The sequence below is a fragment of the Myxine glutinosa genome, chromosome 7 (assembly GCF_964187855.1).
Source record: "Myxine glutinosa chromosome 7, kmMyxGlut1.1, whole genome shotgun sequence".
Taxonomy (NCBI): domain Eukaryota; kingdom Metazoa; phylum Chordata; class Myxini; order Myxiniformes; family Myxinidae; genus Myxine; species Myxine glutinosa.
Genome location: NC_136267.1, coordinates 68,582,864 through 68,606,502, shown reverse-complemented (window position 1 = coordinate 68,606,502; position 23,639 = coordinate 68,582,864).

The following is a 23,639-nucleotide window of genomic DNA, read 5'->3' as shown; positions in this document are numbered from 1 at the left end:
TGACTCCACCCACCATGGTCATGGCACCCAAATGAAATAATATGACCGCCATTTTGGTTTTCTGGTGGGCCTTTAAGACATTAGGCCTGTCGGCCTCTGCTGATTCTATACTGCCTGGGTTTGTTGCTTGACATTTCCATTGGCTCTGTTTGGGTCGAGTGTTTTTCATGATGAGGGACCCCAAAAAATCTAATCAATGTCGAATAAAAATGATTAGTAAGGATTAATCAAGCTAGTCAGCACGCATGGTATGTGGTTCCCTAAAAAAATATTGTTATGTAATCTTTGAACGACCCCATATTGGGGTTAAATAATCCATGACCGTGTGACGAATCAGCTTGATCTGATATAACCGTGGTGGAGGCTGTCATGGGTGAGAGGTGTCGAGCTAATATTTTAATAGTGCATTAAATGTGCGTTTCCCAATCGTCCCGTTACCAGGTTTTGTCGCAGTTTGTGACCACAGTGCGGTCATTCTTGTTATTAACATGTGTATCGTTATACTATTTTGCCATGTTTTTGACAACTGTGTGTACCTTATACGTTGAACGTTTTCAATTTCCCCTGAAGCTTAGCCTATCTATTTGCAAGAAGTGTCTCCCCCTGAAGTGTTTCCTTGAGTAGGCTATTGCGATTCCATTTGTATCACAATAGCCTGTTCAATTTCAGGTTGTTATCCTGGCTACACCACCTGGCTGTTGGAGAGCTGGTCCTCAAGAGGGACGTTAAAGATGCATTAAAAAGCCATGCCAAAGTGCAGTGTCATAGAGGAGCAATCAGGAGGAGAACAAAAGAAGCCTCTTCCAGAGAAAATAAAATCAATCATTGTATGCGTGTGGATCTCAAGCCAATATCAACGAAATAAACATGGGTGGAGAATTTCTATGTTGACAGTCAAATTGTTTGAAATGGGCACATGTCAGACAGGCACATAACAGGCCGACATCAAGTTTAAATGATCGATAAGGACACCAATAAATAGGGGGGTGGGCGTGAGATGACAAAGAGATGTGACTACAAAATGGAAAAACTTTGGTCATTGATAAAAACAAGAAAAACTTTCAGGTGAGTAGAAAGCTTGTAGAATGCCTTCAGAAAGTATTCACACCCCTTGACTTTTTCACATTTTGTTGTGTTGCAGCCTGCATTTAAAATGGATTAAATTGAGATTTTTTGTCAAAGTGGAAATTACAACAAAATGTCAAAGTGGACATTTTTATTTCAAAATTTTTACAAAATAATTAAAAATGAAATCCAGAAATATCTAATTTACTTAAGTATTCAACCTCTTGAGTCAATATTTAATAGAAGCTCCTTTGGCAGCGATTTCAGCTTCAAGTCTTCTTGGGTATGTCTGCATCAGCTTTGCCCATCTGGATTTGGGGAGTTTCTCCCATTCTTCCTTGCAGATTTGCTCAAGCTCTGTCAAGTTGGAATGGGAGCGTTGGTGAGCAGCAATCTTCAAGTCTTTCCATAGATTCTTAATGGGATTCAAGCCGAGGCTTTGGCTGGGCCACTCAAGGAGTTTCATGTTCTTGTTCTGAAACCATTCCCGTGTTGCTTTGGCTGTATGCTTTGGGTCATTATCCTGTTGGAACGTAAATCTTCACCGCAGTCTAAGGTTGTTTTTTTTTGCATTCTGAATCAGGTTCTCCTCAAAGATTTGCCTGTATTTGGCTCCATCCATTGTTCTCTCTGTCGTTAAAAGTCTCTCTGTCCCTGTATTTAGAACCACTTCACTACAGTGCATTCACAGTATATTCCATGCTTCACAGTAGGGTTCGTTTTAGATGGGTGATGAGCTTTGGTCTTCCGCCACATGCAGTGCTTTGCATTCAGGAAAAAGAGTTCAATTTTCGTCTCATGGGACCACAGAATATTTTGCCTCATGCTCTCAGTCTTTCACTTGCTTTTTGTAAACTCCCGGTGTGCTGTCATGTCTTTTTCTCAGGAGTGGCTTCTGTCTGGTCACTCTCGCATAAAGCTGAGATTTGTGAAGTGCTGCATAGACTAGTGTTCTTCCAGCAGGTTCTTCCATCTCAGCCAAGAAACTCTGTAGTTCTGTGAGAGTGGTCATTGGGTTATTGGACACCTCTCTTACCAAGGTCCTCCTTGCCCGGTTGCTCAGTTTGGTCAGACATCCAGGTCTAAGAAGAGTCTGGGTAGTTCCATATTCTTTTTATTTCCTAATGATGGAGCTCACTGTGCTCTTGGGAATTTTGAACACTCTAGAAATTGTTTTATACCATTCCTCAGATGTATGCCTCCTCACAATTCTATCTTGTAGTTCTACGAATAGTTCCTTGGACATCATGGTAGATTTTCTGCTCCGACATGCACTGTCAACTGTGGGACCTTGTGTAGAAAGAAAGGTGTGTTTCTTTCTAAAACATGTCCAATCAATTGAATTGGTCACAGGTGGACTCCAATCAAGTTGTAGAGACATCTCAAGGATGATCAAAGTAAATTGGATGCACCTGAACACAATTTGGAGTGTCATTGGAAAGGGGTGGAATACTTATCGACTCAAGATATTTCAGCTTTACATTTTAAATTATATTGTGTTAAAAAATTCTAAAAAAAACCCTCTACTTTGACATCATGGGGTATTATGTTTAGATCAGTGACAAAAAAAATCTCAATTTAATCCATTTTAAATTCAAGCTGTAACACAACAAAATGTGAAAAAGTCAAGGGGTTGTGAATACTTTCTGAAGGCACGACACTATCTATACTCGCGGAGGCAGACAAAAAAGTGATTTTATTCGCGAACACCTTTGAAACTATTTGTAAAATGAGGTATGAAATGGATCGACCTGGGAAACACATGGTAAAATATTTGAATGCCACAAAGTTTAATTATGTGAGAAAGTTGTCAGGCCTGTGTTGCGGATTCCCTTTAGGAAGTATTCAATGATGTGCAGTACCATTGCCTCCTGGGTTGCGATGCAGGAGCCCCAGCCCAAATTGGATAGCCATCCACCACAGAATTGTGTACAAAGGTCTTGAAACCCCTTGACGAGCTGAGGGCTTTCAGGAATATTAATCTATTTGTTGCTATGCTGTAGAACTATGGAGAAAGTTGATTCATAGCAAATATGTCAGAGGTTTTTGCATTGATAGAATAATGGATATGAAATATGAAAAAGAATGCAAACCTCCAAGGAAATAATGATTCATAAATTAGTAAGTGTCCCTCATTCTGTCTCTGATCTGATCCATTCGTCATTTTGTTTCTTCTATCCTGGGTGTTCCACTTTCAAGCTCCTTGAGTTTATATTTTATTTACCCCTCTTCAATACAAATAAAACCATGAAAACAATAAAAAGTTCATTTAGCTGGGAAAACGAATTACCTTCGTCACCAAATATGGATGGAGGTTATGTTTTCACCTGTCCTTCTGTTTGTGAGCAGCATATTTTAAAAAGTTATGCAAGGATTCAGATGAAACTTTATAGACAGGTTGGGTGTGTGACAAGGACAAACTGATTCGATTTTGGTGAGGATACAGATGCAAGAGTTTAAAATTTTCAAAGTGATTCTTCACCATTGAGAGATGGGACCAAAAATGATATATAGCATGATATTTCAAAAAGCTGATCACAAAACTTACTTTCTTAATTAATGAGAAAAAGATAAATAAAACTAGACCGCTTATCGCTAGTTCAATGATATAGGCATATTGTTAAGAAGATTCTCTGTCTACACACCAAATGTCATATCAACTGGATGTTCCATCTTCGCCATCTTGGCGGTTAAAATGGTTCCCCCCAGCCGAAACATACTTTGAAAAAGCCCTGCCTGAATAGGGGTAAAATATCTTGCATTCACTTCCTGGAAGGCAAATCTGGCTTAAAGCAACCTCAGGTCTATCCACAAAGCCACAACAGCATGTGTCCACCCTCAGGGGAACCAGAAAATAACATGATTTGGCCTACCTCATAGCTCAACTTTCAAACTTTTCTGCTTACTCAAAGAACTTGTGGTACCTTGTTCAGTCTGAATCTTGAGTATGCTCCCCTCCATCCTTTCCCTCATTGCAAATGGCACCAAAACCTACTCTGCACGTGAGGTCTAATGCCTCAATTGTGTTTGCTTCCAAATCGTCTGTCCCTGACCTCACACACCCTGTACCCGACCCAACCTACTCAGTCACCCCCAAATGCTCCTGAATTAGTATTCCCACAGGAGAAGGTGGAGTAGTTTCTAGCAACCTTCAACACTAATTCTGCAACTGGCCCGAACAGAATCACCTCACTTCCCTTAAAAACACCTCTTCCACTCTTGCACATATTCTTTCTGTTCTGTTCACCCTATTATTTGGCCGATATCATCCTCTATCTGCATGGACGATAACCAACATCACTGCATTACAAAAACACTAGTGAGGTACCGGTGCTATGCATGGGTGGGAGCCCAGAAGCAAACAGACAATGCAGAAACGGCGAATGCTAAAGCATGAAACCAAAAAATTCCACATTCCTGTAGCACCTTCAGTCGCACGTCAGACATGGACAGCAAGTTTGTGAAGGACTTCCATGAAAAACGTACCCGTTCGCAAACAAACAGGTACGTTTGTTCCATACCCAGTCAATGGTGAATCTGCATTCGGCGATCCGCGAATTTCACGTTTAGAAAGTAGAAACCGTCACGACATTTCGTCATTCACTTGAACTCGATATCTCTTTTTTCATTCCAAACGGCATAACTCCAATCACAAATTAAATAGCATTAATAGAAAAAAATAAACTTTTAACAACATTCGTGACATAAACAAATATTTAAATCCTGATGTGAAGTTCAGTACGGTTGGGTGAATACAATTACGAATTCAAAATCGTAATTGTATTCACTCAATTCCAATCATCAATATTGATACTTTAACAAAATGCTGTTTTAAATGACGGTTGTATTGGGATATTATCAAACCAGCTCATTGCCGTAATCTGTCCACTTCCGCATTCGCTCGCGGCAGGTTCGTAATTCATCAGGATTTTCCTCAATTCCACAATAAAATGTTCATGAAATACTGTTCAGCCGTTTTTAATTTTCATGTCATATTCTTTTGGTGAATTATCGTAGGATTTTACTGCAGGGATTCCAGGAAATCGTTGCGATCGGTGCAGCCGTTTTTGCGGTACCCGGGACAATAACGTTATGCGGGAGTCCAAACTTGAAAATGCTGGAGACAAAAGCTGAAATTGGAAAAACAATATAGTCTATTTTACTCCAGGGGGTCCCAGGATTACCCACCGAAAATGTCGTTGCGATCGGTTCAGCCGTTTTTGCGGTACCTGGGAACAAACGGACAGACGGACATTTGGTGAATTATAGTAAGACGGTGCAAAAACAGACCTCTTCACTCTGGACCAATCACCTTACTTCCAATCATCAGCAAGGTCATGTAATCTATCGTTGTAGTTGACATAAATTCCTTATTTTTCTCTAACCACCTGATCTCAAACCATCAGTTTGGATTCAGACCAGGTAACTCTACCCTGAACATGTTGCTTCATTTGTCCCAACAATGGATGGAAGCCTTAACTATTATGCAGGAGACCAGGGCTGTCTCTCTCGACATATCTCGAGCACTTCATAGTCTGGCACCCCACCTGGTTTCTCAAACTATCTGTCTATGGCATTCAATGCCAACTCCTCTTATGGCTTCATCCACTCTCATAGGCAATGCACGATTCTCAATGGGATCCTCTGATCTCCTGTCCCTGTCAAGGATGGAGTGTTCCAACACAGTGTCTTCGGCACAATCCTGTTCCTAATCTTCATCAACAATCTTTCTGATTTTCTTGAAAATCCTCTTTATCACTTTGCTGATGACTCCACCCAGTTCTGTAGCAGCCGTCATCATTCCGATAGGCAGGTAGCAGTCTTTTACCTGTTTGCAGACCTTGATAGAATCATGAGCTAGTCAAAGACTTGGAAGATGTCAAACCCTGAGAAAGGCTCTCAACCTTTCTCTAGGAAAATACTGTCTGGTGAACCCTCCAATCTACTTCCTTAACAAACCTTTTGAAGACGTTCAGTCACCCAAACTCTCTGATCTCACTATCAGCCATGATCTTTATTGGGAAAACCACATTTCAAAGTTGCCCTCCAAAGTTGGTCCTTCCTTGGCACACCTGAACTCCGACATACAAGGCCTTCATCTGGAGTATTCACCAAGCTGCGGATGAAGGCCTGGCAAGTCGATACAAGTTCAGATGTGTCAAGGAAAGATTTTGCATGATGGAGGATGCCCAGGTGATGATTGGCTTTGGAGCCCAAAATTACAGCTCTCTCTTCTGGGCTGGCACCCCTGCCTCACACCTTTCTCTACTTGATACCATTGGAACCAAGGGCTTCACAATGATCATAATCTCCCTACATGAAGTTGAGTCTCCAGGCATATTAGTTTCACATTATAGACAGATTGATTGTATATCTGCCTACTACGTCCTGCTTTATGGTCTTGCACTCTTTGCCCATTCCATGTCCCCCTCCCCCCCGAGGGTATCTGCAGGATGTGTACATAGTTTGTCATAACCAACTTCTGGTGAAACTCCCAAAATCCAGACTCATTGCTCACTCCCACTCATCCGTTCCTTTTTTATCCTGCCTGTGGAGCCAACTTCCTCAGTCCATACAATCTCATCCTTCCCTCCAGGGTTTCAGACAGCTTTTCCCCACCATCTCAGGTCATCTCCCATCCATGCATACCCATGTTATTTTCTACCCTCGTTAACCCTCCCCAAGACTAACTCTTTTCAGTTTTGAGGGTATTAGTCCCCCACCCCTCATTCTATCACGCTCCTCATTTTTTTCCATTTCTGCTACTTCCTATATTTTCGCTTCTATTTCTGCGATTGAGAGTTTGTGCCAATATCCAGTTTGTTCACCTCCTCTCCTTGTTCTTATTCTTTCCGATGTCCTTTATTCCTCCAAGTCTCCCTCTCTTTTGTCACTTTACCATGCTGTTGGTGTGTTCCTCCTCCCACTGTTCTTTACCTCCACCACCAGAGGTGGATGGAGGTTATGTTTTCACCCCTGTCTTCCTGTCTGTTTGTCTGTTTGTGAGCAAAATGTTTTCCAAAAGTTGTGGACGGATTCGGACGAAATTTTGTGGGGCAGTTGGGTATGTGACAAGGACGAAATGATTAGATTTTGGTGAAGATCCTGATCCGGATTTGGATACTATAATTTTAAGTGCTTCTTCACAATTGAGAGATGGGGCTAAAACCGATATATAGCACGATCTCTCAAAAAGTTGGGAATTGATTCGAACTAAACTTGATGGACTGGTTGGATATGAGACGAGGACGAATCAATTCGATTTTGGTGAAGATCCGAATGCGGATCCGGATACGAGAATTTTTAAATTTTCAAAGTGATTCTTCACCATTGAGTGATAGGACCAAAATCTATATTGTATTATATTTCAAAAAGTTGTGGACGAGTTCTAACAAAACTTGGTGGATGAGTTGGTTTGGCGACAAGAACAAGCCGATTCGATTTTGTTTCAGGTACGGATCCAGATCCGACCCATCAGTGGGATTTAAAACGTAAACTGTTCAGCCTGGCGGAGGTTGCTCTTTACAAAGTCTGTTCTGTGTTATATTGCTACTCCTCGAGCCTCGACTGTGTAGACCAAAAAAATGATCAATTTTAGTGGAATAGCTTTTTTTTAGTGGAATAGAAATAGTCACATACATTGAAAAGGAGCATGTGCATCTCAATAAGTGTTGAAATATGTTTGTCTTTTGATGGACTTTGGCAGTTTTCCTGCTTGGAAATGCAGGATGTGAAGCATATGCGCATTGAATCACCATCACTGAATTGTACAACACTGTAATATGTTTTTCAGGATGTTAGATGCAGCCCAGAAATTATCATAACATCAGCGTGATATATGAACTCATTCATCATGCTGACAGGTCACTGATCCTTTCTGGTAGGCTTCAGTGAGAAGAGCAAGTTGGAGCAGATTATGAGTGTCGAACATTAATCACCAGCCATAAAGCGAGCAACATCTGCCCATCTCTCTAGCTCTAAATGAAATGAATTCATTGCAGTTTCTTTTTGAAAATATAAGCAAAAACACGAATATGCAAGTTTATGGGATTTACAGTCTGTAAGACGAATAAAAGTGAGTTGTTGAATTCTCAGAATTTTGAGTGTAATTTGTAATGTAAAGGAATGTTTTCTTGTGAAAATGTATTTTGCCATTTTCTGGTCAGCCAGACAATTATTGTCTCCCTTTGTCTATCGTTTCATCCTCTTCACTTTAGTTTTTCAAATGCGCTACCCATCATTAGTTCATGCGCTCAACCACGCACATCCACGATCTCTTCTACATATTTTGATTCTGCAGTGTCTGTAGGTAAGTCAGTCAGTCAGTCAGTGAGTCCCTAAACACTTCAGTCATTATCGCTTGAACCAAACACACGATTTCGTTGAAACTTGGCCACAAGCTTCACATCTGATGCCAAATGAAGATGTATTGACCGCGTTAAAATCTGCACTCATTAACGGATTGAAATCAGGCCTAAAACACTAAAAAATATATCCTGCCCAAACCTACAGGGGGCGTTGCATCAGCATATCAGCCATGTTCTCAGCCAACAACACGACCTGTAACCTGTGGCCTAAAACCTAAACCTAAACAGGTTACAGATCATGTTTTTACATCTTTACAGGTAACGTAAGAAATAGAACGTAAGAAATAGAACTCTCAATCGCAGAAATAGAACCTGCATCACCTGTAAACATTTAAAAACATGACCCATAACCTGTAAAAACATGACCTGTATCCTATAAAAACGTTACCTGTAAAGATGTAAAAACATGATCTGTAACCTGTTAAACATTACCTGTAAACATTTAAAAACATGACCCATAACCTGTAAAAACATGACCTGTATCCTGTAAAAACGTTACCTGTAAACGTGTAAAAACATGATCTGTAACTTGTTAAACATTACCTGTAAACATGCAAAAACATGATCTGTAACCTGTTAAACATGATCTGTAACCTGTTAAACATGATCTGTAACCTGTAAAAACATGACCTTAAAACATGTAAAAATATGACCCATAACTATTAAAAACATGACCCGTATCCTGTAAAAACATGACCTGTATCCTGTAAAAACATAACCCGTATCCTGTAAAAACATGACCCATAACCTGTAAAAACACAACCCATATCCTGTAAAAATATGACCCATAAACTGTAAAACCATGACCTGTATCCTCTAAAAACGTTACCTGTAAACATGTAAAAACATGATCTGTAACCTGTTAAATGTTACCTGTAAACATGCAAAAACATGATCTGTAACCTGTTAAACATGACCTTTAAACATGTAAAAATATGACCCATAACCTTTAAAAACATGACCCATATCCTGTAAAAACATGACCCGTATCCTGTAAAAACATTACCTGTATCCTGTAAAAACATTACCTGTAAACATGTAAAAACATGACCTGTAAACATGTCAAAACATGATCTGTAACCTGTTAAAACATGACCTGTAACCTGTAAAAACATGACCTGTAACCTGTAAAAACATGATCTGTAACCTATTAAAACATGACCTGTAACCTGTAAAAACATGACCTGTAACCTGTAAAAACATGAACTGTAACCTGTAAAAACATTACCTGTAACCTGTTAAAACATGACCTGTAACCTGTGAAAACATGACCTGTAACCTGTAAAAACATGACCTGTAACTTGTAAAAACATGCTATGTAACCTGTTAAAACATGACCTGTAACCTGTAAAAACATGATCTGTAACCTGTTAAAACATGACCTGTAACCTGTAAAAACATGACATGTAATCTGTAATAACATGACCTGTAACCTGTAAAAACATGACCTGTAACCTGTAAAAACATGATCTGTAACCTATTAAAACATGACCTGTAACCTGTAAAAACATGGCCTGTAACCTGTAAAAACATGAACTGTAACCTGTAAAAACATTACCTGTAACCTGTTAAAACATGACCTGTAACCTGTTAAAACATGACCTGTAACCTGTAAAAACATGACATGTAATCTGTAATAACATGACCTGTAACCTGTAAAAAGACGACCATAAACAGGCAAAAACACAACTTGTATCCTGTAAAAACATGAACGGCAACTTGTAAAAACATGAACAGTAACCTGTAAAAACATGATCTGTAACCTGTTAAAACATGACCTGTAACCTGTAAAAACATGACCTGTAACCTGTAAAAACATGACCTGTAACCTGTAAAAACATGACCTGTAACCTGTAAAAACATGACCTGTAACCTGTAAAAACATGACCTGTAACCTGTAAAAACATGACCTGTAACCTGTAGAAACATGATCTGTAACCTGTTAAAACATGACCTGGAACATGTAAAAACATGGCCTCTAACCTGTAAAAACATGATCTGTAACCTGTTAAAACATGACCTGTAACCTGTAAAAACATGACCTGTAATCTGTTAAAACATGACCTGTAACCTGTAAAAACATGATCTGTAACCTGTTAAAACATGACCTGTAACCTGTATAAAAAGACGACCATAAACATGCATAAACACAACTTGTATCCTGTAAAAACATGAACGGTAACTTGTAAAAACATGAACGGTAACCTGTAAAAACATGACCTGTATCCTCTAAAAACATGACCTTTAACCTGTAAACACATGACCTTTAAACATGTAAAATCATGACCTGTAACCTGTAAAAGCATGACCTGTAACCTATAAAAAATATGCCCTTGATCCTGCAAAAACATGACCTGTTTCCTGTGAAAACATGATCTCTAACCTGTACTAACTTGACCTGTAACCTGTAAAAACATGACTTGTAAACATGTATCACTGTAATCCACATTGAGACTCAGAGGGCTTCCATTCAACCAATCACGTGACCAGTTTCTCCGCATGAACAAAATTTCGATATTTTATGACGTCATTAACTGTTGCTCCTGATCCAGGTGAGCTTGGTCCTACTTTTTGTGTTATTCCTCCATTCCTCCTTGTGTCTGTCAGTCCCCTTGATACCTTTGGTGGTTTGTGAAACAAATGCTCTGTCTTTTTTCTCCTCCACAAGCCTCCACAAGCCAAGACCTTGCCAAACAATATTTCATTATCATAATTGATTACCAAGCATTATTATGATGAAATGTTTCTTTTGTGACTTAGCAGACAATGTGTATTAATAGTTGAGACAAAAAGTATGAAATTAACTTGTACTTCTTGATGCGAGCAACAAAATGGACCACATTATGCTGTTGTATCCATTTTACCCAAAAACCACTCTTCCAATCAATTAAAAAACTAAAATTGCCTTATTATCACGTGCAATTCCGATCACAGAGTTAAGGATTTCGTATTTTGTTACTATATATATATATATATATATATATATATATATATATATATATATATATATATATATATATATATACAGTATATATATATATATATATATATATATATATATATATATATATATATATATATATATATATATATATATATATATATATATATATATATATATACATACATACAGTGCGTATCAAAAAAAAGATAATCCGAATTCAAGGGGTTAATATGCAAAGGTTATTTAGTTTGACAATTTACATGTGGATTACCAATTATGAGGAGATCCTCAGCTTTCCATTGATGCCTTTCATGCATCATTGCTGTCACACATGACTGAGTACATGTTCATTGAAAATGACAAGTTCAAATCGCATTTTTACAAGTTTGGCTAATCGGTGCAAGACAGTTTTAAATGGATGCATTACTTGTTGACTGCCAAGTTGATTATGTAAAATTGTTAAGCTGGTCTGGTAATCGTCGGTTGCGTCATCCTTTGTTTAAGATGGGTATTTAAGATGGGCCTATCGTGTATGGGTTTCGAGACAGTCTGAGTCATTGAAAAGATGGTTCAACTTACGACTGAACAGCGGATCTTCATGATTACAACCTTTCACCAAACAGGAGGTTTGCAGCGAACTCGTGATGCGTTCAGGGAACGTTTCAAAGAACGGGAGCCTCCAGCAGCCAAAACAATCTGGGCAGATGTTAGAAAATACCAAGAGCATGGCACTAGCCTCAACCGGAACAAGGGGAATTCTGGTAGGAGGCGCACTGGGCGATCGGAAATGAACATTGCAGTAGTAAGGCAGCAAGTTTTGGAGCATCCTAGGGAAACCAGCGCAAGATGAAATGGAACGGGATTGCCTTTGGCAACATTCAACCAAATCACAAGCCTGGACCTCCACCAACATCCAGATCGGATTCACATCCGGCATCAACTTACGCCAGGGGATTTTGCCAGGAGGCTGGTGCTTGCCAGATGGTTGATAGCACATTGCGAAGCAGATGTCAATTTCCTGTGGTATCTCGTAATCGGCGACGAAGCTGCTTTCGCCATCGATGGCAAGGTCAATACCCATAATGTTCTTGAACATGCACCGACAGGACAACCCCCGTAATTTAATTTTGACACCAACATGAATCGACAAAAGTGGACTGTTTGGTTGGGATTTTGTGGAAGTGGTCAGGTGATCAGACCATTTTTCTTTCAAAGGAATGTCAATGGCAACAGGTATCTGCAGATGATCAATGATGAAGTTTTACCGCAGCTGGAGGAGAACTTTGAGCGACAGGTTCGTGGTGTCTTCAGATATCTTTGGTGGGCCCAAGACGGCGCCCCAGCACATCGTCTTATTGCTGTCCGAGATCGACTGAGGGAACTCTTTGGAGACCGAGTCATCGCCCTCAACCACGCAGTGGAATGGCCGCCAAGATCACCTGACCTCACACCATGTGATTATTTCCGTTGGGGACATTTAAAGAACAAGGTGTTCATAACTCCTCCCCGTGATCTTGACGAATTGCAGGGCCGTATTCGACATGAAGTAGATGCTTTGCGCAATGACCCGGCTATGGTGAGACGAGCAGTTCAGGTCATGCTCCGCCGCTGTGAGCTTTGTGTTGAAAGGGGAGGTGGACATGTTGAAGGTGTGGGTGCATAAAGGCAAATCACTCCTGAGAAAAGTTCACATCTGACGTTCATTTTGCACCAATTATCCTGACTTGCATCGATTAGCCAAACTCGTAAAAATGCGATTTGAACTTGTCATTTTCAATGAACATGTACTCGGTCATGTGTGACAGCAATGATGCATAGAAGGTATCAATGAAAAGCTGAGGATCTCCTCTTAATTAGTAAACCACATGCAAATTGTCAAAATAAGTAACCTTTGCATATTAACCCCTTGAATTCGGATTACATTTTTTTGATACGCACAGTACACACACATATATATATATATATATATATATATATATATATATATATATATATATATATATATATATATATATATATATATATATACAGACTTGGCATTGAATATGGAATTTTTTTTTTTTCTTGACTTGGGTTTACTTTCTTAACTCAGTATATCAATCTGGTGAGTTTCTTTTACACTTTGGTGATTTATTTGTTAAAGAACCATGTCACTGATTGTCTGTCGCAGCAAGAAGTCAAAAACAGGATTATATCACAGGTGGTGTGACAAAATGTACAGACAGGTACATTTGACGATTGGCTTCACAATCAGGTATATAAGGGTTGTTGCGTTCTGTATTAGTGGAAAACAACTGCTGCACATCTACAAAAGTTATTGCCGCTTCCCCTGGAGATAGTCCGTCAACTCGACAATGCTGTTTGTCATTTAGTGGTGGCTTTACGAAATTCCGGCATGAAACAGCGTGCTATTGCTCGGCAGTATGGCATCACTCAAGGTCAGGTGTCAAAGATCCTGAAACGAAATGCTCAGAGGGGTGTCCCTACTCCAATACCGAGGCCAGGACGTCCCCGCAGAACCACAAGGAGGGATGATAGCCAGCTGCACCGGTTAGTCCGTAATGGCCATACCAAGTCAGCTAATCGGCTTAGGGCTGAGTGGCAGCAACTGACAAATGTGCCTGTATCCAGAAGGCGAGTCAACCAACGACTGGTTCAAGCACGCTATCGTGCCAGGCGTCCCCTGAGAAAGCCACGTCTGACAAGACAACACTGCCAGCGCCGATTGCAGTGGGCCAGAGAGCACCGTCAATGGCAGCCAGGACACTGGAATCACGTGATGTTCAGTGACGAGTCTAGATTTCTGGTCTATCGTCAAGATGGCCGCGTCCGAGTGCACAGACAAGTGCATGAAGCCTACAACGAAGATTGTATAGTGCCAAGAGTCCAAGCTGGAGGTGGTGGGGTGATCGTTTGGGCTGCTTTTCATGCAGGGCGCAAAACTGACCTGGTTGTTCTGAAAGGAAACCTGAACCAGTTCAAGCACAGAGCCATTCTGGAAGAAACATTGCTTCCATTTGTTCGTGCAGCCTTTCGAGGAAACTTTGTCTTCCGAGATGACAATGCACGGCCTCATCGTGCTCGCATGATCCAACACTTTCTTGCTGACCATGGTGTAGAGCATATGGAGTGGCCTGCCATGTCCCCGGATATGAATCCGATAGAGAACTTGTGGGCAGAATTAACGCGTCAAATCGACAACTTGGACCAGCAGCCTGCCTCTGTGCCTGAATTCCAGCAGGCTATTGCAACTGCATGGCAAGCGATTCCTGTCCAAACCTTGGCAAATCTCGTGATCAGCATGCCTCAACGTGTACGTGCTCTCCTGAATACTCGTGGGGGTTACACGAAGTACTGAACTGTAATTTTACTGTCCGTAATCCCAGTCGTAATTTAACTTTTGTTTTTGTTTAAATTTTTTTTGGCTAATGTGTAAAATAAAAAGATACTTCTGGAAAACGCACAGAAGTTTAACACAGCACTGTCCGTGAATTGAGTTCGATATCAGTTTACATCACTTTCATGGATCAATTTATTTGCTTCGAAATGTCAAATGTCGTTTTTGTTTCTTTTGAAGGTCACATTAACAAAATCTATATCTATAAAACACAGTTTGTGTGTGTGTGTGTGTGTGTAATGTTACCGATAGACTCCTAAACAGAGAGGCTCACGTACTTGATATTTGGCATAGACATAGCCATTGAGCCTGGGACGAACATGGCCGAGACCATATTTGACGAGATCCATATTTTTATTCATATTTACCTCAGCGCATTTCAGCGAAGTACCCGCTAATCTCAGCCGGTTCCAGAGCAGCTCGCTGATTCGCTCAGAGCGATCACGTGATGTTCCATTTCCGCCGCCAGACTGATTCGCTCAGAGCGATCACGTGATGTTCCATCCCGTCACATGTCACACGTTTTTTTCACCTTTTATGCGATCGTGTTTTGTATCGATTTTGTGCGATATGAATTAAATGTCTTTGAAACAGCTGTGAAACGTCTTTCCACAACCCTTCCGTAACCGATTGGAGCAGTTTATTGCCGCACAAAACGAGATCCGCGAAGGCAAGTTGGTCGAGTTGTGCTGACCAAGATGGCGACATGGCGGCTTCACTTTTCAACGGAGTATGAGCGTTCTATATATTTTCAATTCAGTGCGCCCGTGATTTGTGGCATAGACATGACCATTGGGCCTTCACGGTGTAATTTGTGTGAGGCTTTTGTCCGAGTGAGCTTTGAGTCGAGAGGGCGAATGTACGGGTTGGGAATGTACGGGTCTCCCTTCCCCCACCCGGCAACGCCTGTACTGGAGGATGTCACAGGATCGGTGAGTCTCCAAAATCCGCTTCGTGCTGTTGGGAATATGCAGGACTATGTCACGATTGTTGTGCTGCTCTCCGACCATGAGAACTGCAACGTCATTGTTGACTGGCCATCCCCTTCCCTCCCCCTCCCCCTCCCATCCCTCACCCTCCCCATCCCCCCTCCCCCCTCCCCCTCCCCCCCTTCCCCCCTCCCCCTCCCCCCCTTCCCCCCTCCCCCCTTCCCCCCTCCCCTCCCTCCTCCCCTCCCCCCTCGCCACTCCCCCTTCTCCCCCCTCCCACCCCTCCCCCCTCCCATCCCTCACCCTCCCCATCCCCCCTCTTCTCCCCTCTCCCCCTCCCCCTCTTCTCCCCTCCCCCCCGTTCCCCTCCCACCTCCTCCTATCCCTCACCCTCCCCATCCCCCCTCTTCTCCCCTCTCCCCCTCCCCCTCCCCCTCTTCTCCCCTCCCCCCCGTTCCCCTCCCCTCCCCTTCCTCCTCCCCTCCCCTCCCCCGCCCGGCAATGCCGGGTAATTCTGCTAGTCTAGAATAATTTCAACATAATTCCAATGAACTTTTGGTTCTAAGTCATCTTGAAAAGTAAATTCACCCCCACAAAAAAAAAATTCCATATTAAATGCCAAGTCTGTCTATATATTCACGTGAAAAAGTAAGTACACCCCATGTATGTTTTGACTTTTTCAACCTATTTCAACATACAGCTATTTGATCTTCATTTCAACAATATTGATAGATAAAGGTGATATAATATAACAAATATCATGAAACATTTACATTTTGTAGTCCATTGTATAATTTAAATGAACATAAATGCAAATTTCACATGTGGAAAAAGTAAGTACACCCCTACATTTATCACTACTTCAAATACCTAAAATTAGAATCAGGTGCACCAGCTCAGGTGCAAATGATTAGAACATCGTTACAGAGGATCTTGGAGGAACCTGTCTTATTTAAACCTCAGACATTTAGTTTGGTTTGCTCTTTGTTGTTGAAGTGTGCGGCGTCACCATGCCTAGATCAAAAGAGCTCTCTGAGGTTTTCAGAAAGAAGGTTATCGATGCCTACGAGTCTGGGAAGGGATTTAAAAAGATCTCCAAACAATTTGAAATCAATCATTCGACTGTCCGGAAGATCATCTACAAGTGTAGAAGATTCCAAATTGACAAATAAATTGATCCTTGAAAGTGATGTAAACTGATATCGAACTCAATTCATGGACAGTACTGTGTTAAACTTCTGTATGTTTTCCAGAAGTATCTCTTTATTTTGCACATTAGCCAATTTTTTTTTTAACAAAAACAAAAGTTAAATTACAACTGGGATTACGGACAGTAAAATTACAGTTCAGTATTTCGTGTAACCCCCACGAGCATTCAGGAGAGCACGTACACGTTGAGGCATGCTGTTCACGAGATTTTCCAAGGCTTGGACAGGAATCGCTTGCCATGCAGTGACAATAGCCTGCTGCAATTCACGCACAGAGGTCGGCTGCTGGTCCAAGTGGTCGATTTGACGCGTTAATTCTGCCCACAACTTCTCTGTCGGATTCATATCCGGGGACATGGCAGGCCACTCCATATGCTCTACACCACGGTCAGCAAGTAAGTGTTGGATCATGCGAGCACGATGAGGCCATGCATTGTCATCTTGGAAGACAAAGTTTCCTCGAATGGCTGCACGAGCAAATGGAAGCAATGTTTCTTCCAGAATGGCCCTGTACTTGAACTGGTTCAGGTTTCCATTCAGAACAACCAGGTCAATTTTGCCCCCTGCATGAAAAGCAGCCCAAACGGTCACCCCACCATATCCAGCTTGGACTCTTGGCATTATACAATCTTTGTTGTAGGCTTCATGCACTTGTCTGCGCACTCGGACGCGGCCATCTTGACGATAGACCAGAAATCTAGACTCGTCACTGAAGATCATGTGATTCCAGAGTCCTGGCTGCCATTGACGGTGCTCTCTGGCCCACTGCAATCGGCGCTGGCGGTGTTGTCTGGTCAGGCGTGGCTTTCTCAGGGGATGCCTGGCACGATAGCCTGCTTGAACCAGTCGTTGGTTGAATAGCCTTCTGGATACAGGCACATTTGTCAGTTGCTGCCACTCAGCCCCAAGCCGATTAGCTGACTTGGTACGGCCATTGCGGACTAACCGGTGCAGCTGGCGATCATCCCTCCTTGTGGTTCTGCGGGGACGTCCTGGCCTCGGTATTGGAGTCGGGACACCCCTCTGAGCATTTCGTTTCAGGATCTTTGACACCTGACCTTGAGTGATGCCATACTGCCGAGCAATAGCACGCTTTTTCATGCCGTAATTTCGTAAAGCCACCACTCCATGACAAACAGCATTGTCGAGTTGACGGACCATCTCCAGAGGAAGCGGCAATAACTTTTGGAGATGTGCAGCAGTTGTTTTCCACTAATACAGAACGCAACAACCCTTGTATACCCGACTGTGAAACCAATCATCAAATGCACCTGTCGGTACATTTTGCCATGCCACCTGTGATATAATCCTGTTGTTGACTTCTTGCTGCGACAGACAATCAGTAACATGGTTCTTTTAACAAATAAATCACCAAAGTGTAAAAGAAACTCACCAGATTGATATACTGAGTTAAGAAAGTAAACCCAAGTGAAGAAAAAAAAAAAATTCCATATTAAATGCCAAGTCTGTATATATATATATATACTAGCAGAAGTACCCGGCATTGCTGGGCGGGGGAAGGGAGGGGAGGGGGAAGGGGAGGGGAGGGGAATGGGGGTGGAGGGGAGGAGAGGGTGGGGAGGGGAGAAGAGGGGGTGAGGGGAGAGGAGGGGTGGAGGGGAGAAGAGGGGGGAGGGGGAGGGGGAGGAGGAGAGGGGAGAAGAGGGGGGGGGGGTGGGCAGGGAGGCAAGGGGGGAGAAGAGGGGGGATGGGGAGGGGGAGGGGAGACTCAAGTCGGAAGTCATTGTCGTCAATTGAATGTTGCATTTATTTTTTATTCCCTGTCAAATGGCATTGGTCGCGCATTCCGAACCCAGAAGTCGGAAGTCATTGTCATCAAAGTTGAAAAATTAACGTTCCCAAATACGCTGATGACGTCATAAATTTAAAACGCGATGTTTTTTTAATTTTAAAGTGTGCTGTAGTTGCTCTGAGACGTACTGATTCCGAATATGCCTTTGGTTTTGCTCTGCGATGAGTAGTTCTCGAGTTATAAGAGGACAAACAAACAAACATACTTTACTGCTATATATATATATATATATATATATATATATATATATATATATATATATATATATATATGATATGATGTGTCTTGATCTCTCTCCACAGCTGTGATTAAAATATATATACGTGTATATATATAGATATAGATATAACCTGAATTGAATTTAAAACGTGTATTATTTTGTTAATTTCTGCAAGATTCTTTGCAAATTAGTGATTTTGTTGTCAATATCACAAGCATCTCTTGGAGATCTGTGGGGAAAATGTAAACAGAAAAAAGTGAACTCACGTTTCAAAATTCAAACTCGGTGATTGATATTCACCTGGATGGGAAATTCACTTCTATCCCTGCAGCTTCAGTCATAGTAGTAGCAATAGCGTCTCCAGAGTCTCTCCCGAATGCCTTTTTGGCATCTTATTTGTAGTAATGCCACTTGAGCTTTGATTCAGCTTTCAGGAACTCAACTACATTTGATAATGGAAGAAACAGACATCTGCACAACCAATGCTAACAAAATGCTAATACAACCATTGCTCATGAACAAACAACCAAATGATTGAACAAACAATGGGGTAGTGAATGATGATCATGGGCCGATATCGGAACCGGTAATGGGCACAGGCAGATATCGGCTATTTTTCGGTAATCTGTATCGGCAGATTGGAGTCAGTGTGAAGTACCGATGACTGATTACAGTTGTACTGTACCCTATACAACTCACAAAGCTTGAGTGGCTTTCACCCTTGTTTTGGGTGAATTTAAAGAAACAAATTAAAAAACAACGTTGCATTATAGACATTTCAAGGAGATGTGCATTAACATTATTCTTTACAAATAGCTCACAATTGTTGTGTGACGGGGAGGAAAAATTTGGCTCGGTAATTTGTAAAACATCGCAATACGGCGAATGGCTCGCATGTTATCGAATTTGTTTTGCTTACAAACTGACAATGAGAAACAACGTACCTTTCAAAATACATCCAATTCCTGTAAAATAACATATTGCTTTAGAAACAGCCTGCGTACAAAGAAAAGTGCAATCACTCCGACTGTGCCATGCTTCCTGGGTGTGTCTTGACGTCATACTTTCCAGGCGTTCATCAGTGTCTGTGACATTTTTTCTCACATTTCAACGGCGGACTGTGTATTCTACCCCCGCACCCCCTTCCCCAAGCAAAATACGGCACATTTTATGTGCAGTCTGTGAGATAACTCCTTTATTTGTCAGACCATAGCTGTGGCATATTCTCGCAAGATCTCACGTGATCCCGTGATCTCAAGGCATATGTTATTTCACAAAACACGGAACCAAACACATAGAGGAACCGCCTTTAGAGGCCATTTCCCTGCAGAGCGGGGGTTGGCCTTTTTTGGGCACCGTGGTCCCCTTTTTGAAGCAATGTTTTATGGCCGGATGCCCTTCCTGTCACCAACCCTGTAAGTCGCCTCTTGCCAAACACAGGGAATTACCAGTGACCTGGTACTCAATTAGCCGACCTCGGAAGGATGACAGGCTGGGTCAACCACCCAGGCATTAATTCAGTGATCGACCGGGATTCGAACCCAGGATCCTAGGTATCCCAAGCCGCACCCTAACCGCTAAGCCAACACCAGCATTCAAACCCAGGATACTCGGATCCCAATCCTGCACCCTAACCACTAGGCAAACACCAGGCTATATCCAAACACACATGGAGCAGGAACAGAAATGACCTGCGGTCCTTAACAGCCCCATTATATGACATGTTAACTTATACATACGCGATTACCTATAGGTATAGGTCATCTACCTCAGGGAATCGACGATTCATTGCCGAATTGATCCAACTGGTGGAAATGTAACACCGCAATATTCCGGAAACTAGCACTCCACACACGGAAATACTTGTCGCCCCTTCCCACTAGCATACCGAGCAAAACATTATTCGGTGCTGCTTCTGCAGCATATGATACCGAAATAAACTTTTATCTGCCAAGGCAGAGAAAGTCATCTTTATCAAAACGAATCTGACCTTTGTCGATTTTAATTATTAAAATTCTTAAACGTGGCATTTTGCTTGTTTTGGTTCTTGAAAGCTAGTTCTAGCTAGTTCTTGAAATTCTAAGCGAGTGAAATAACCAGGTGAGTAGGCCCCACTCTTGCATTCATAACATAATTTATAACACTGGGTCAACAGGCAATCGATTTACTTAATGAATGAATAATTGTTTGGAATGGAATCCCTTTATAACCCCCGGGGACTCCCTGTGCTGCACTTTCATATTTTGTATAAAACTTGTTTTTCACACAACCAGACAAGTATGTAACGCTTCATTTACTATCCGTCAATAACTTATCGAATGTGCACACTTCCTTCCTTCCTTGTAAGTGCTGCTTAAAAGAAGAATCAGATGAAGATTATCACACACAGTAAGTAGCTCATCATTCGTTTAAAAATGACAGACTGCAGTGCCGTTTGGTGAACCAATCGATTAGAGAAGGGATTTAAAATGCATCGATTCACAGCCACTCCATACCGTCAATACATCAATTGCGAGCATGGCACTCTCCAGTACGGCACACACTTCATGTGTGTGAAATGACGTCATTATTTTATTACGTTATAATGGGAGTCGGTGGCATAATCTGCAGATAATTTTTCCCTAATCGACCCAGCACTAATATATACAGGTATGTATGTATTTATGTATGTATGTATGTATGTATATGCGTATGTATGTATGTATGCATGCACTGTATGTATGTATATGTATATATATATACAGACTTGGCATTTAATATGGGATGTTTTTTTTTTCTTGACTTGGGTTTACTTTCTTAACTCAGTATATCAATCTGGTGAGTTTCTTTTACACTTTGGTGATTTATTTGTTAAAAGAACCTTGTCACTGATTGTCTGTCGCAGCAAGAAGTCAACAACAGGATTATATCACAGGTGGCGTGGCAAAATGTACGGACAGGTGCATTTGATGATTGGCTTCACAGTCGGGTATATAAGGGTTGTTGCGTTCTGTATTAGTGGAAAACAACTGCTGCACGTCTCCAAAAGTTATTGCCGCTTCCTCTGGAGATGGTCCGTCAACTCGACAATTGTGTTTGTCATGGAGTGGTGGCTTTACGAAATTACGGCATGAAACAGCGTGCTATTGCTCGGCAGTATGGCATCACTCAAGGTCAGATGTCAAAGATCCTGAAACGAAATGCTCAGAGGGGTGTCCCTACTCCATTACCAAGGCCAGGACTTCCCCGCAGAACCACAAGGAGGGATGATCGCCAGCTACACCGGTTAGTCCCCAATGGCCGTACCAAGTCAGCTAATCGGCTTAGGGCTGAGTGGCAGCAACTGACAAATGTGCCTGTATCCAGAAGGCTAGTCAACCAACGACTGGTTCAAGCAGGCTTTCGTGCCAGGCGTCCCCTGAGAAAGCCACGCCTGACCAGACAACACTGCCAGCGCCGATTGCAGTGTGCCAGAGAGCACCGTCAATGGCAGCCAGGACACTGGAATCACGTGATCTTCAGTGACAAGTCTAGATTTCTGGTCTATCGTCAAGATGGCCACGTCCGAGTGCGCAGACAAGTGCATGAAGCCCACAACAAAGATTGTATAGTGCCAAGAGTCCAAGCTGGAGGTGGTGGGGTGAGTGGGTGACCGTTTGGGCTGCTTTTCATGTAGGGGGCAAAACTGACCTGGTTGTTCTGAATGGAAACCTGAACCAGTTCAAGTACAGGGCCATTCTGGAAGAAACATTGCTTCCATTTGCTCGTGCAGCCTTTCGAGGAAACTTTGTCTTCCAAGATGACAATGCACGGCCTCATCGTGCTCGCATGATCCAACACTTTCTTGCTGACCGTGGTGTAGAGCATATGGAGTGGCCTGCCATGTCCCCGGATATGAATCCGATAGAGAACTTGTGGGCAGAATTAACGCGTCAAATCGACCACTTGGACCAGTGCCGTTTGCAGCCGACCTCTGTGCGTGAATTGCAGCAGGCTATTGTCACTGCATGGCAAGCGATTCCTGTCCAAACCTTGGCAAATCTCATGAACAGCATGCCTCAACGTGTACGTGCTCTCCTGAATGCTCGTGGGGGTTACACGAAGTACTGAACTGTAATTTTACTGTCCGTAATCCCAGTCGTAATTTAACTTTTGTTTTTGTTAAAAAAATTTTTGGCTAATGTGCAAAATAAAGAGATACTTCTGGAAAACGTACAGAAGTTTAACACAGTACTGTCCGTGAATTGAGTTCGATATCAGTTTACATCACTTTCAAGGATCAATTTATTTGTTTCGAAATGTCAAATGTGGTTTTTGTTTCTTTTAAAGGTCACATTAACAAAATCTAGAATAATTTCAACATAATTCCAATGAACTTTTGGTTCTAAGACATCTTGAAAAGTAAGTTCACCCCCACAAAAAAAATATTCCATATTAAATGCCAAGTCTGTATATACACATACAGTACATACAGTGCATTCAGAAAGTATTCAGACCCCTTCACTTTTTCACATTTTGTTATGTTGCAGCCTCATGCTGAATCGTGTTAATTCATTTTTTCCCTCATCAATCTACATTCCATGCCCCATAATGGCAAAGATAAAACAGGATTTTAGAAAGTTTTGCAAATTTATTAAAAATAAAAAACTGAAATATCACATTTACATGGGTATTCATACCCTTTACTATGACACTTGAAATTTAGCTCAGGTGCCTC